General features: G+C 39.0%; 1 protein-coding gene across 1 annotated transcript in view; it reads right to left on the bottom strand.

Moving 5' to 3' along the window:
• Positions 1–13,068, bottom strand: part of fras1 (Fraser extracellular matrix complex subunit 1) — a gene marked incomplete in the record, with an annotated part of 388,110 nt that overhangs the window by 307,811 nt on the left and 67,231 nt on the right.

Below are 13,068 nucleotides of genomic sequence, written 5' to 3'. Positions count from 1 at the left end.
CCAAAATTAACGCTTAAAATAAACCATATTGTGAGTAAAGGATAGGAATATAATATAAAGTTTTACTTTCTGAATTCGGTGGAACATTCTTTCTTCCCTCAACTCATCAGTCTTTGCCTCATCTTTCATGGAAGTTAATTACATCAGTTGAGTAGATGCTTCAGGAAAACCTCAACATTTACAGCAGGAGGATTCTAAATCAGAAGCAGCTTTTGTTCACAAAGTTTTGAGGGACAATGAAAAAGTATATTTTTTAGAAACAAACCTCAGATCTTATTTCATGCAACTGCATTTTGAACCAGTCCTTTACACATCCTGTACTGAAGAAAATAATTAACGTGTCACTGAAACATAAAATGAATTGAAATACATTCGCAGACCTTTTCTTCAGTCCCCTCCTTCACTCACTTCCACAAGCACTTTTCCAGGTTGTTTAGCGAGCTAATCATGCTGACGCATTCTGTGTAATTGGTCATTTAAGTGCCGTTTGAGGACAAATTTCTGCCTAATTTGTCCCTCCTGCCACGTTCTAAAAGCTGTGAAGCTTTCTTTTTTATGACAGAGAAGTAAGTACATCAATTTAGAAAGCCGCGTGCAATAAAAGAAAGTCGTTCAGCAGCTGTATCCGCTCTGAGAAATATGACGCTGTGACTTCAGGAAGCAGAAGAGGATAAAAACTAAATCTAAAGCTCGTAAAACAGGAGCTAAGAAGTTTGCACATCGCTCCTTGTGGCAGTAAACTCAGCAGACCAAGCGTCCGCCGCCGATGCACTGATTACTGGGATGACTGGTCCTGACGGCTTCAGCAGCAAAAGGAAACCCAGCACTGAGGGAAAAGTTGCTCAGCTGTCTGCAGCTGTGCGCCATCGTTAGGTTTAACAACACCAGCATCCTGACGTGGAGCAACCTTCAAAAATAACATCCGCCATTTGGTTTCAGCATGTGAGCGTTTGTGCATCAGGACAAGGAAGTGTTAGGAGGAGGCAGAAACAAACGGCACCAATAAGCAGCTGAATGCACAGGCATCCACAATCAACATAATCAATGCAGACATATTTAGAATCACACTGCAAAAACTGATCTAAAAATAAGTAAAGTGTTCCTAAAATTTGTGTTTTTGTCCTTGATTTGAGCAGGTAAATAATATTATCTGCCAATGTAATGAGTACTTGAAATAAGATGGAGATGAGTTGTTCCTATTTTAAGTGCAAAAGTATTATTCCATTGGCAGATAATATTGTTTATCCTCTCAAATCAAGGACATAAAGACAAATTTTAAGAACATTTTACTTATTTTTAGTTCCGTTTTTGCAGTGCTCTAGATTTCAAGTTCATTGGTTTCATTTGCAATTATCAGAGTAAATAAAAGGCAAAAAAATAAGTTTTTATACATTTGTACTACATTAAAGTATTGCAATACTTTGTTACCGCTGTGTATTTTGGTTTGGTGATATTTTTCATTAGAGTCAACTGGGCCTAACGAGGATCCCAATCACAATCAACAGAAATACAATTTCACACAAAATCTACAGAAAATTTACAACTAATGAAAGAAGATGGCAGGCTTAAAGATTTTTTTACTACAATTTATCTTTACATTAATGAATCTTTTAATATTATTACCAATTGAAATAAAGAACTTCTATGCAACGGTTTAAAATGAAACATGTTTGTTTACATGTGCCAAATGAAAGAAAATAAGCAGCGAAGCGGTGAATTGACTTTCAGCCTGCTCCCACAATCATCAGTTTCTGTAAATCCATATGAACTATATATTTATTTTACACTACAGTCCTTTTTTACAGTATTGAAAATGAGAATCCTTTAGATTTGACTAATTTGAGTCCTTGTTTTTTACTATAACTAATCAAAAGTGTGTTTGAAACCAATAGTGGCTCTTACTACATTTTCACCACAGTGCAAATTCTCTTCCATGAAGCAAGGTGTCTGGTGAAAAAACTGAATTATTTACCACCCCTGGTAAGAAGACAGGGATGTTTACAAGAAACTGCACAAGGTTTAACGGGGCCTTAAAGCAAGACATTACCACACATTATACTTTTCACACCACATCACCTGCAACAACTGTGTGTTTGTGCCTGAGCTGCATGGAGATTGTTCCCAAAAAAAAAAAAAAAAAAAATGCTCCCTCATACGCTGGGTTATTGCCCCTCTGTACCCTCTCAGTGTGTTTAATAAAGATGAGCAGAACGCTGCTGGCCAAAGAGTACCTGTACCTGTGTGTAACCGTGTGCATGTGTGGCATAACGGAAATGTGCCCCGAGTCCCAAAATAAACTAGTAGATAAATAAATAATGAGGAAGTAGAAAATCCTCCCCAGAAGGGACGATTCTGCCAGGGTCTGAGCACAAAACCTAATTATAGAGCTGAGAGAGGAAAGATCAGATTACACACAACACACACACACAGTTCTCCAACCCCCCCCCCCCCCCCAATAATATGCCTCCGTAGTAGCAAGAAGTGATGTTGGAGGCGTCAAGCTGCACTGTGGTGTTAACAAGAGTTGTGTGCATGTGTGTGTTCTTGTACTTCCTTGTTGTACTACCAAAGTGAGGACTTTGATGTAAAGTGAGGACAGAAAAAGGTTCTCACATTTTTTCTTCTGGGCCAGGGGTTATTTTAGGACTAAGGTGTAAATTAGTTTTAGGTTAAGGGTTAGGGTGTGTGCGCTGCAGGTTTGTCCTGCAGACGTTCTGATAATCCAACTTTTTATGAATAATGAGCACATTCAGACTCCAGAATGTTTGTTTGTCTTAGAAACATTAAAGCAATTTATATTACTGCTCCTGAAGCTAAAGCAAACGAGCCCAAAAAAGTGCACCTCCACCCACTTTGTGAAGTTCTCTAATGAAAACCAAATCAACTTAAGACAAAACAATAAAACCGATAAATGTCATTAGTCAGTGATTTATTGTTCTTCAGAGATTCTGTCACCATGTCCTGGTGTTTGACTTTTGATTTTCTCTTGTCTTTATGTTTTCTTTATGTCCTTGTTTTATGTTTCTCTAAGGGGTTGCCATATTAGTTTATTGCTTTATTCGGTTACCTGTGTTTATTAGTTTAATCCCCTATGGTTAGTATTTATCTTTTCCCACTGATTTGTTTACCTTCTACTTTTGTTAATTAGCCTCCCTCCCTCAGTCTCCATGCACTTTTTCTGCTCAAGCAGCTTCACATCATCACCTGATTAACTAAAACCGGGACTACACTACCATTCTTTCCTCTTTTTGGGACAATTATTCCGTCGTGCAACAATATTTTGGATCGGCTTCATCGTGTGTCCTACGTTGTGAAGCGTACAGGGGGTAGCGAGGGGCGATTAAGCTCTAACGACCACTTCCCGATCAGGAATCAGACGGTCGGATGAAAATCAAATATGTTGGAAAGATTGCTATTTGGTTACTTAACTATTCCCCTCGATGCTTGTTGTGTGATTCTTCAATCAGATTAATTTATCATACCTTCCAATCAAAGTCACACACCTGGCAGATGCACGACAACAAGACAGGAGATACTGGTGCATGGAAAGAAATGTTGGTCATTTACTTACAAAATAATAATTTCATAAGGCTTTTGCTGGAGGACAAAAAGCCAACAAAGGAACTTTGGGGACATATGCAAAATTCGCTTTTTTTGGTCCTTAAATAAATTTTGTTGTACATCTTTACTCTCTAGGAATGCAGAAATGTTTATTGTACTCTGTCCAGGAGCTGCGTAGATTTCTTTATATTTTTATCAGGTCCTAATTTTCAAGCTGTTCATTTTTAATGGTTTTCTGTTGTTTTTTTAAACAATCATGTCACTGTATTTGCTGTGGAGCTGCTAAATAACTTCCAGTCTTGTGAATCCGTCATTTTTATTTCTCGGAGAAATTTGTAGTCGAAGCTGAAGGATGCCAAAAATACAAGTGGAAAATAGTCCGTTCCATTTGTCCTGAGTAGTCGTAATTCTCCACTTCCAGGACGGAAGATCTAACAGGAACGGCCTCTAAAGTCGGTATTACGAGTCGGAAACTCGGTGCAACACGATGATATCTGACTTCAGCATTCATAATGGCTGCTCTTCACAGCAAGATTGAGTAAAACATCAAACTCTGACTGTTTGTAGCAGATCTCTATTATTAATGTGTCATTTAGTCAGTTGTACAGATGTTACTTATCTGCGCAAAATACCGACTAGAACAGCGTTACTGTTATTGTTTTAACAACAACGCGAGCGTCCATGTTTCTTACTTTGCAAAAGGTGGAGATGATGTAATCTGCGACTCGTTAGATCCGACCTCCGAGGCAAAAAGAATTCATCGGGTGTTTATTGCACCGTTTCCAGAAGATTACAAAAAACGGCTGAACGGGTTAAAGTGGCACACTCTGCAACGTAGAGGGACACGGGGTGTGAAGTGGCTCCTTTAGACTTAAAGACACAGGCTAACCTCAAAACAGTGGACCGCAAAGGTAAATTAATTATGAATTCAGACCAAAGCTTTGCAGTTCCACAACTGAATGCTTTCAGTGTTAAAAACAGGAACTGAAAAGTATGATTTGTCCCCTTTAAAACAAAAATCAGCAGCAGGCCGGTGACTGTGGTCAGATTTATGTTCAAGCAGAGTTTGTTGTTGAGGAAATCTCTGACCTCTAGTGCACCCCCCCCCCAAAAAAATATCACCAGCCACCACTGGATTTTGGGTTAATATCGCATGACATTACCCAAGGAAGCAGTGTGAGATTTTGCCTTAAAATGCATCTAGAGCAGGAGTGTCAAACTTATTTCTATTTGGGGCCACTTTGGCGTCATGAAGTCATTAAAAGGGCCGGTTGCACATATTTAGATGAGACTTTTCATTACATAATTTCATTCCAGTTCACATAGAAATATAAAAAATGCACAGTAACATAAATGTAGCACCTCAGGCTCAGTTTATACAGTTTATCTGCAAAAATAGTTGATATTGGGGTGAGTTACACTCACAGGAGGCACAATTTAGGCACTTTATACACTTTAAAAGGATATACGCCTCTACCTTATGACATGATATGCCTTTTTTTGGCTCTTAAAGGCCGGATAATTTACCTTGACGGGCCGGATTCGGCCCACGGGCCTTGAGTTTGACACCTGTGGATCTAGAGATACTAATTAAAATGTAAACAATTATGTCCATTAACCTATCAGAAGCTTATAAAATCATCCTCTGGGCTTTTGCAAATAGCTTAAAGACACAGGAATCTAGACTTTCTCTCGAGAAATATTATTACACAGAAATAATTTTGCCAATCCTAACTGGCCTAAAAAGAGGAACGGACATTTATGCTTTTTACACAGTTTATAGTTTTAAACAATGTATGTAAATATCTGGTTTCAGCTACTGTATATGATCAAAACAAAGGATGTGAACAAACTCTACAGTAACTGAAATTAGCTTAGTACAATAACACAATGTCACACGTATCTTCAAACAGATTTAGCAGCGGACATAATGAATCTTTAATATCAGAGCGACAAGGAGATCCAGCTTCCTGGAGCACGAACTGGAGTGCAGACGTGAATTTGAAAAATGTCAAAACAGGATCTGCAATAATGTTCCCCACAGATGGAGCATCCTGGCTCTGAGCGTCTTTACACACAGATTCTCAACGATCTCCGAGTGGAAATCAAATCTCGTTTTAACGAGGCTGAAACGCTGTCGTAAAGAAGGCGTGGCCAATTAATTTTCCACACGAATAACTGTGATTGTTGTTGGGGGCCAAATCATTGGCTGAACTTAATTAATCCAGGAAATACATTTGACAATAAGCTCTAAATGTGACTTTTATGACTATTTATTACTGGCACCGGTCTGAATTAAGCTGCTGACTATCATTTGCACATTTTCACATTATTTTTAAGTTTTAATTTCTGTTGAATAATGACCACTAAATAAATAAATATACACATTATTAGGTTATACTTATACTATTATATTAGACTTTATTTATATGATTTCATATTTTTAGGTCCTATGTTGAGCTTGTCCCTGTCTGTTTACTGTATGCTCTGCTGCTGCTGCCCCATTATTAATCCCACAATTGGGAAATTAAATGCATCGTATCGTATTCGCAAGTAAACTACATCCAGGCAGTAAAAACCTTGGAAATAGTTATGAAAATAATACTTGCTGGGGAAAAAAAAAACAAGTTCCTATATTTTCCTGCATGTTTAGTCAGATTATGTCAATTCAAGCTGCAATCCATTAGAACAGCATCATGTCCTCCACAGACATTTTACTCTAGATAAAAAATGCTTGGGAGCCGCTCTGCATGACGTTAGGAAACCATATTTTGATATTATTGTTTCCTTGCACTGCCTTCAGTACTTTGCAATATAATTAATACAGTCTATACCCTTTAATAACACAATTTGAATAGTATAACATAAAATTGTATGCATTACAGAGAGTGGCAGTATAAACTTATTTCATCTCGCTCCTCCATGCATCACCACTGTCAGCTTACTGTTCTAATTTATACAGGGCATAGATTAAATATTAGCATAAAACATTATGCTTTAAATTAATATTCAGAGGTTTTTGTTCTTATAAATCTTGCAGTAACATTAATATTTAAAGATGCTTCTGTATAAAGCACTTTAGTGAAATGTATGATATCAGCTGCAGCAGCATTAAAAGTCCTTTTACCTTATATTATAATTGACCTGCCTTCATTCCTTAGCATCACTTCCTATCTTAGCACTAGCCCACATTGCTAGTAAAGTAGGTACAGATTCACCTTCAAAATAAAAGCTGCTTATCTGGGTTTGTGTGCATAATTGACACCGAAGGCATTTTTGTTTGCAGATCTTCTGCTGATAATTAAGAGAAGTAATCAACCTTTAACGTTGCCCTGCAGACATCCTGACAAAAATAAGCAGGACCAAGGCTACAGTTAGCTCTGATTAATAATTCATAAATTACTAAACCGACTGTGGATGTTGGGCTGGAATATTTCCGTGTATGTCGACGGTTCTGGGGACCAAATGAGAAATAAAGTTGGAAACAACGGCACAAGTAGCTATTTCTGATTAATAACCTTCCTAAATCTGGGACCAGACTGTTTGAGATCATTTAAAATCCATCCAGCATTTATCATCTCACTCAAGCAACAAAAATAAAAAAACTAACCAATCAACAACCTCCACACTGATTAAAAGATGGTTTCAGTTCATGGTTTACGGAAGAAACTCCTAAATGGCTATTAAACAATACTTTAAATGAATAAAAGTATTGTTTTTGAGTCTGCTTTGACAAAAATGCATGAATATTTTGTAGGATAGCGTCTCAATATTCACCAAATTCAGTTCAGATGGCATTATTTAAATCTTTAAAAAATGTTTGAACATCTCCGAGTCCCTTCCCCAGACTTCAGATAAGTAAACCCTCACAGCTTGCGGCTCCAAGGAGCTGCCTTGATGATGTCTCCTCACACATGTAATTATCTCCGCCATGACATGGAAATCATTCATTTATGTTTTCACTGCGGCAGCGCGCTCTCTGGAGGCCGATGTCACTCGACCGCAGCAGGACTCTGAGTGAAAGGCCCACCACAGGCTCCATCAGCAGAATAATTCAGCAACACCAAAACCTGCCAAACGGAGCAAGATGATGCACCTGCTAGAAATAAAGCTGGAAAAGTGGCAACTAATGACACAGCGGGACTCGAGAAATGCGAAGAAGTAGGAACGTCATGCGGTTTGGATCGTTAAAAAAAAAATAGAGAAACGTGAGAAATAAAAAAACTGTGTGACTGAAAAACTGTTAAAGCTTTGCATCACATTTTAAATCAGAATTGTAGTTTTTATTTGATTTAAAGATTTTCATATATCATCCTGTCTAAGGGCTGCATGGGGGTGCAGTTAGTAGCATGTTGCTTTGCAGCAAGAAGGTCCTGGGTTTGAATCCAGGCCTGGGGTCTTTGTGCACAGAATCTGCATGTTCTCCCTCTGCAGGTGTGGTTCTCTCTGGGTACTCCGGCTTCCATCTACAGTCTAAAAACACGACTGCTGATTGGCACCAGTGACTGTGTACTGATAAACGGGAAGACAATGTATGGACAGACAAAGATCCTCTCTAAGCTGCAAGAATAACAGATATTAAAACCGACTGACATCTTTAAACCAAACAGTCACATGTTGACATAATCTGACGCTTCTTTTCTGAAATCTTTACTGCTTGTTTGATTGGACTGTACTGCAATGAGCTGACTCATTCTGATTCTGTTAAAGGAGGAAAATGTTGCCATCAGACTGTTGAACTGTTGAACTATAAACTGGACTCTGCACCACATTTGCATCACTGCATCTATCTGGCATCACCAATGCTGCCGTACTTTTTAGTTTCCTTTTTAATTATTCACAACTCAACGTAAATGCATTTTTGCACAAATGCCTTTTTGCACCATTATTTTAGCACATAAAAACGTTTTGAACACTCTCCTGCCTACAGTAATTGCACACATTTTTCTCCTGCGTTGTTTACATTGTTTGATCACCATTGCACTTTATATTGTAATGTTGCCTTATTCCGCCTGGAATCTCACTATACTCTTGTAAGCTGTATGCAACAAAATTTTGTTCTGTACGCACTCTGTACATACAAAATGACAATAAAGTTGTCTAAGTCTAAGTCTAAAATGTAAAAAGGACACCTTAGTGGTTGAAATCGGTCCGTTGCGGCTGTGAAACTCCACTGAATCTTTACTTCCACAGGACGGGTCTATGATGTTGTATTCTTTTATATTTCTGGTCCGCTTCCCTTCCTGGCTTCCATGTGTGCAGACTGCTGCTCTTTTACCAAAATAAAATACTAAATGCTGTGCTCTGCTTGAGGAACCCTGAGAACTCTGATTTGATTGGCTCAGGAACCAGGAAGTAAACACGGACTACACTCTGAACCGAAGTAGTTCTGGACCGTACCTCTAGGGTCTGAAAGGAGAAAACGTGACTGAGACGTTGTTGATGGAGAGGATTGATTATAGGGAATCTTACTTCCATCCCATGTGAGAAATTATAACGATTTAGTTTGATTTTACAGTAAATATCTTACTTATAGCTCCTTTAAGGCGGATATAATTTGGACCCATTGTTCCTGTAAAGTCCTTTGAGTTGACATTAGTTGTAAACTAAAAACAACCTGAATGTGACTGAATCAGTTGGTCTCCAGTATAACAATGTTACAGGAAATTCTTTTCTTGTAGTTTTTTTAACAGGCAGCTCTCTGAAACAATGAATATTGTAGAAAATTCAGTTATTCAGTTAAAAACAACTTTTTTTTTTCCTCCAACCTGCCACCAAACCTTTCTCCAATGTTTCCATCTCAGTGATGATTTCCATTTCCTGACTGGATGTAAAATATTGTTTCCTCTAAAAGGTCCCTGGTGTCTTGTGTTGTTTTTATTTTTCTCATTTTTTTTTTTTCTAAGATGAGCCATTTCTTATTTTTGGAAAGTTTCATTTTCTCCTCTCTGACTCCCCGGCGGCTTCTTTGATTCTCCATCTTATTACTCTTCTGAGATGGACTCATTTGCATCCTCAAATAAGCTCAACCACAGTCCTAAAACCCTGGAGCGCTTCCTGGAGAAATTCTCATCAGTGTCGCTGACATCCATGACACCATTTAATAAAATATTATAGCCTTTATAAGTGAGGACAGCCTTCTGTCACACAGCTTGACAGAAGCTACATCCCTTACTTTTAGTTAAATTAATTTCTCTGTGTTTGGATAGATGCCTGTCAGGACATATTAAATAGAGATATATGGCAGGAGAGGAGGATCATTTATTTTATGATTCCTTCAGAGCAGCTGCAGCTCGTCTACAAGCACACACAGAAAATTGCGGGACATTTCAGGGCTTGAATCTCAGACTTTCAGAGGTGTTTAAGGAGGGAACCCAGCCAACGAACTGGGTCGTGCTGAATGACTTTGCAAGGAAACAAGAGCAGAGAAAACTCTGTGTCGCAGACTTTTCCCTTCTCCCGGCAGGGCGCGGCGCTGGGTAATTATTTCACAGAATCCACAACGAAGCCGATCTGACAGATGCAATTACGATGGGGATGAGGCATGACTGGCACAGCAGCGGTGAAATTTCACGTCAGTTTCAGATCATTATGTCACTATCCATTGGTAAGTTGGAGTCAGACCAACCGGAGATCAAAATCCTGATTCATCAGGGGAGATCTGGCTCCTAACAAGACTTAACTCCTACAAATTAAGTATTAATTAGAAAAAAAACAACAACAACAACTGAGGTACAGCCTTGCAGTGTTACTTAGAACTGCAGCAACGTACCTGACTGAAATGAACAAATAACCTCAGCAGCTACTTATCCTGTTCATCTGAAGCCTGTTAACGACCCGTAGATTTAAACCAGCAGTGCCGAAGCAGGAGAACATCCCAAACATGCAGGGGGGTCACGACTACAGCAAGTAAGGGTGGATTACAGGCATGTTTAAGGGTAATTAGTGCTATTATGTCCAACAAGTCTGCAGGTTTGTGTCCAGACTGATATAGGCAGAGGTTGGAAGGTGAATGTCACTCATCTGAAGTCTGAATCTACGGAGTCGAGGTTTTAATCTGGTGATGTGAACCAGATCAATGAAGCAAAGGTAGCAAACTAAAGGCTGAACGTACGACTAACTGAGGAGGGTTAAAAAAGAGAGAAGAAGCCAATCTGGATAATATGACCAAACAAAACGGGCAGAAAGCACGCTGCTGCATTTCTCCGGAGCAAAACCGACAACTTCAAAACCTTGAATATGATCCAGGGAACTGAAACAGAATAAAAAAGTTTTCTGAAAGTGAATTAGCTCCAGTTTTCCTAATGTTTACAGTCAATTTTGAAATTACAGGCAATCCTTACATATTTATATTTAAATGTAATTCAATTCAACCAAGACGTTTCTAACGGGACAATGAGGTAAGAAAATACTGCAAGGAGTGATTGTCACACCTACATGTGTTGGTCCACTAATGTACTGCTGATAACCTCCAGATTCCACGTCCTCTGTGCTAGCTATGCTCACATCCGATCAACTAAGCAGCTACGTTGTTATTTTAATTAGTGAGAACATTTCCACATTCTCTGTGACTACTCCGAACGTTGCCGTCGACAGACCCGCTTTCCGTCGTTCTCCATCAAATCGCAGAACTGCTGCAGTTTTTTGCTCCTCTCTAGTCTGTTGGGTCAAGCTCCTCAAAGGCAATCGTGGCAAACAGGAGAAAAAAAGTCAACAACCTCCGATTTGTCAAAGTTTGGTGTAAATAGAGATTGTTAACCACAAATGTAATACTGTTTTAAAAACATCTCAAATCAAATAAATTTTATTTACAAAGCGTCTATTCACAGCACGTCATCTCAAGGCTCTTTCCAAAGTCAGCTTCCATCAGATCCTCCAGGTTGGTGAGAAAGTTTCCTCTCTAAGGAAACCCAGCAGGTTGCATCAAGTCTCTCCAAGCAGCATTCACTCCTCCTGAAAGAGCGTAGAGCCACAGTGGACAGTCGTCTGCATTGTTGATGGCTTTGCAGCAATCCCTCATACTGAGCATGCATGAAGCGACAGTGGAGAGGAAAACTCCCCTTTAAGTTTACCTACAACTCTATTAAGACAGAGGAAGCCACTAGGAGATGAAACATTTCAATCCATCCAGAGGACATATCTGTTTTCTTTTCTTTCTTGTAATGTAAAAGGTCTATTAATTTCAAGGAAATATTATTTATTATCGTTTGTTTTAATCAATATTATTGAATTTTATGCTGTTGATATTTGTGTTTTTAGTACAGCATTATGGTCTCTGTGTGTTTAAAGGGCTTTATAAATAAAGTTGGATTGGATATTTATGCATTTTATTTTTCACTTCATGAAAATTAAAATGCATATCAGCAAACTGAAAGCATCTGACAAAAAAGATAAAAGGAAATCCTGGGAGTGAAGTCAACATCCTCTGGTTGAATATCCCGATATGCATTTATTCTTGCATGTTATTAGTATTTCTTGAATTTATAACAAGTCGAACGTTTTTTCTCATCCCAACCATTTCATTGCAATGTTGGCTTTTAACTAACCTGCATATGACAAATAAACAAATCTTGCATCTTGGAAAACTGAATCAAACTGGCCGCCATAATCATATTGTTGATTGATACATATGTAACTAACACGACTAATCTTTGAACTGGACCATTCTCCCAGGGCTGTAAATGAAACCTAATTTTTACCTCAGGACTCTGAGCTCCACACGTTTCATCCCAATAAACGCGCACTATTCAGACAGATGCACATGCCTTAATGACATAACGAGATGTTCTCAAATTCCCCATCATTTCCTCTCGCTTAGATCATTTAGATCTTAGATTTTAATATGCCATGCCAGCAAACATGGCAAGATAAGAAACAGTGTGGCAGCAGCTTAAAGACCGGACCCAGACCCAAATTTAACCTAAATCAAACCAGGAGATGCGATTTAGCCAAAATCTAAGATAAGATAAGTGATTAACTGATGCAGTGAAGTTTTAAAAACACCTTAAAGTGCTGCTGTGGCATTTTTTCAGACCTGTGGGTACAGGAACATCTTCTGTACCATCATGGCAGTCTGCTGGACACAAAGTTGGAATAACCCAGACCGAGCATGCGCACACGTGTATTTATATTAAACTGCCAGGGTAGACGAGGAAGGCTGCATTCAACTCTGAGCACTTCTGGCAGAGGCAGATAAATCTTCAACCCACTGAAGAAAAAGACTGACGCGTGGATTTCCTGGGCAACAGCCCCGAAAGGCTTGCACCGCGACGCTCCAATCACCTTTAACTCTGAAGGCCATTGCCTCTAATCGGCAACCCCGCGGAGAGCAATTTGTCCTCAACATTTGTCAAGTGAAAGCAACATCCAGACCACGGGGCGAATCAGGCTGTGGAGAAAACACTGCAGAGAAATAAAAGCACCCGTTTTTTTTCCCCCGGCTGCAGAGAATGGAGAGGAAGAAGAACCACTAAAGGTCGGCTTTAAAACCGAACAGTGCGTTTTTTC

Source organism: Fundulus heteroclitus, chromosome 12 (genome assembly GCF_011125445.2).
Source record: "Fundulus heteroclitus isolate FHET01 chromosome 12, MU-UCD_Fhet_4.1, whole genome shotgun sequence".
Taxonomy (NCBI): domain Eukaryota; kingdom Metazoa; phylum Chordata; class Actinopteri; order Cyprinodontiformes; family Fundulidae; genus Fundulus; species Fundulus heteroclitus.
The sequence above is the reverse complement of the archived record's forward strand: the minus strand, read 5'-3'. Positions and strand labels throughout refer to the sequence as shown.